Source organism: Eucyclogobius newberryi, unplaced genomic scaffold, assembly GCF_026437365.1.
Source record: "Eucyclogobius newberryi isolate DKJ021-1_F unplaced genomic scaffold, fEucNew1.0.hap1 SCAF_21, whole genome shotgun sequence".
Taxonomy (NCBI): domain Eukaryota; kingdom Metazoa; phylum Chordata; class Actinopteri; order Gobiiformes; family Gobiidae; genus Eucyclogobius; species Eucyclogobius newberryi.
Window position 1 is genome coordinate 13581093 of NW_027315846.1, and position 3513 is coordinate 13584605.

Genomic DNA, 3513 nt, shown 5'->3' on the forward strand with positions numbered 1-3513 from the left:
CCTGTCTGACCTCCTCATCCCCCACCGCCCCTCCCGAGCTCTCCGATCCTCCTCCTCTCTCACCCTGACTGCACCAACATCCCGACTCAAAACTTTTGGCGACAGAGCATTCTCCCGAACAGCACCCCGACTCTGGAACTCCCTCCCCCAACCTGTCCGCCACTCTCCCTCACTCACAACATTCAAATCCCGCCTAAAAACATACCTCTTCACCCAAGCCTATGACCTCCCCTACCCCTAGCCTCCTCTACCCCATTGCCTACTCTTCTACCCCCTGTTACATCCCCATCTTTTTCTCTCTACTTCTTCTGTCTTGTTCATTTTATCTGTATATTAATGTGTATTGTACGTGTTGTCCCCCCCTGTCTGTAAATACCCCCCCTTTTTTATTATGTTCAGCGTCTTTGGGTCACTGAAAAGCGCTATATAAATAAAAGTTATTATTATAGATCTGATAAAACTCAAGACTCTAAAACTGTTCAGGAAAGGTGACATTTTGTCTTTCATGTAGATTTGCATGTTTTTTTTAAAGTTATTACTTAACCCTAAATCAAACAATGTGGAAAGCTCAGTTGTTTGTTAACATTTACAAACGTGGTGGTTGGTGTGGAGATGTTTGCTTTTAGACGGTCTTCTTAACCACGATTGGTGATAAAAATCTCTTGACAGACGATAAAGAAGAGTCTTTGAAGCTCTTTTTGCTGATATGAAGAAGCCTTAGTGTGAAGCTGGTTGTAACTCGACCTTTGCTGTTGAGACGCTGTAATCTGTGTCCAGCAGTACCACTGGGTTCAAAGAGCCTCCGACCATGACAAAAAGTCAAAAGGTCACGTAAAAGCGAGAAAGGGTCATGGCTGCAGACATACACCTGTTCACAATGTGCCAGTATTACTAAAACCAACGATTTCCAGATGTTTTATGGCAATATTTTGTCTGTAAAGGCAATGTCATGACCACATTCGAAACATCACATGCAGTGAATATAGACGACCCCCTGCAGGTCTGGTGGAAATGAACTTTTGAGTTAGTCATAAATGTGCACATTGTTGTATAAAAGGCTGTAGCTTTGATTTACAAGCACTTTACAACAACAGAAAAAACACATGGAGAACCTTACTCACAGGCTTCCAATGTCATATAGCTAACATTGGACAGTGCAACAGGAGGTCCCAATTGTAAGAGTAAGGGAAAGATATTAACCTCGCTTTAGAATGGACACATCTGGCAAAATGCTAAGTTTTTCCTTAGTGTACTTTTCCATATTCTTTGCGGTCGGCATTACACACCTGGCCTGGATATCGGTCATAAATAAAACATTGCGACTGTGCGTGTATTTGATCGTTCAAGGCTTTTGGCTGTAAAAAGGCTTTATGTACCAAAGGCTTTTTTTAGTTGGGACAGCAGTGTGAAAGGGAGAGAGAGGAGGGAGAGACGGTTGGCAAATGGTCAAGGCCTGGAATCAAACCCACAACGCCACAATGGCATCGATCACGCATGTGCAACACCCCCAACCACTGCACCACCAACAAAGCAGTCTTTTTGTTTACCTCTGATCCCTTCTATAATGTCAAGTGTTGTCACAATGCTAAAATTAAAAACTATTTCAAATCTATTTTCATCCCACAAAAAAATAACACTGACATTTTCAACAGAAATATTGTAGTGTCTTCAGTACAATGTAGTCTGATACCAGGTTTTGATATAAATACAGACGAATTTGTCAAACTATTCCAGACCAGTACAATATTGTAATTATGTGTTGGATTTTTTTCTGTATCAGTTCTAGTTTTACTTTCTCATACTATATTAGAGAAACCAACTCAAAAAGGATGTGCTCCCATATTATTCATTTAAAATGTACACGCACCGTGTTAAACAAAGAGTGTAAGGAGTCATTCGGGAAAGCTGAGACATTGTTCAAACATGACACTATTGAGCTGGCACATATCCAAGCAGACTGGAGAGGTACTGAAACAGGCTACTGGCCGACCTTTGACCTTAAGTCTTTCCCCACTCACAAAGGAGTCATTCATGTGCCCAGTGTTAACCAGCACATCCAGAATAGGCATAGCCATTTTTCTTATAAAATAATGTGTAAGAGTTGTGGCATTGCTGTAATTCGAAAGAAAATTGGAAAAGTGTGAGAAAATGCTTTTGCTGTGTTTCAGATGGCATCACCCTGTACTGCAGGATTTGGGGGTTTGAGAAATGTGGGGCAGGTTAATGTTAAAGAAGCCCTATTTTGTGTCATTCATGGGTGATCTGTATTTCATGGGTGACTTGTCATGTGACAGGGTGTCACGGGATTAACCCCCATAAATGCCAATCGCTGTCCTCCTGTGTATTTTACGTGCCCCTTTACTATACGCTGCGGTATGCCGCTTTATGGAGAGCTGCAATTTGCGATGGTGAGCAACAGATGCTTTTGAATCCTACTTTTAAGAAAATGTATTTACAGAACGAAGTAAAGAGCAGTGGGCGTGATATGGGGCACAGTGAACACGAAGACTGCCATTCACCACATATCTTTTGATGCTGTTTTCAGAAGTAACTAAAGCTATCGTACTTCATCTGAGAGTCTCACTGCAGTTGGTTAAATCTGTGTGTGAACATAAAACAAGCAGTGAATCACTATTTTAATTTTATCAACTTGGCACCCCTTCTTCCAATCCAGGCAGTCAATTTTTAACATTCCAAGGCAGGACGTTATTGAGATCCACGCTCTTTAAGTGTACATTTCTATACTGATAAACTTATGCTATATAAATCAACATGGAAGTGAATAAACATTAGATTAGACTAGATTTAGACTCATTGCTATAGCTCTATTGTCAGTCGGTTTTCCTAAGTCATGATTTACAGCTCAAATGCAAATAGACTCGGGTCAAAAATGCACCCTCGTGTTGCTGTTGTCGAGAGGCCCGGCTTTGTGCAGCAATCCCAGGGCAATTTATTTTAGTAAAGAAATGCCTTCGTGCGAGTGCTGTCAGAACGAGTTCTTTGACCAACAAAACAAACGCAAGTGAGGGCTGTCTGGTCAAAAGAAATCCTAAATAATAGAGGAGGCAACAACACCTCATAAAGCATTTTAACCTCACCACGGCTTTACAGAGATCCCTGGAGGCTTCTCCTTCTGCAAGAGCACCATATTTGCTCATTATCGCCCATGACTACCTGTTGGTGTGAGTCATCATGAGAGGATGATATAGTTGAGCGAGTATGTGGGAGAGACCACCTCAGATGAATAGAGGCTTGTCCAATATTCCATGCACTTTTTCAACTGCGTCAGAGTGATTTTCAGTTTACTGCTAGCGAATGCTGTATAAAGTTGCATATTTTTAATAGCTCGGGTTGTTTTAAATTCAACCTTATTGCGCTAATGTTATGGTCGTCCATTCACTGGCAAAATAGTAAATTCCTGGTTGTATACCTGGTTTAATAATGTCTTCTTTGACTCATTTCTAAAGGCTGTATTTTGAACAGATTTGCTTACTGGATGCGAGGGTCCACCAC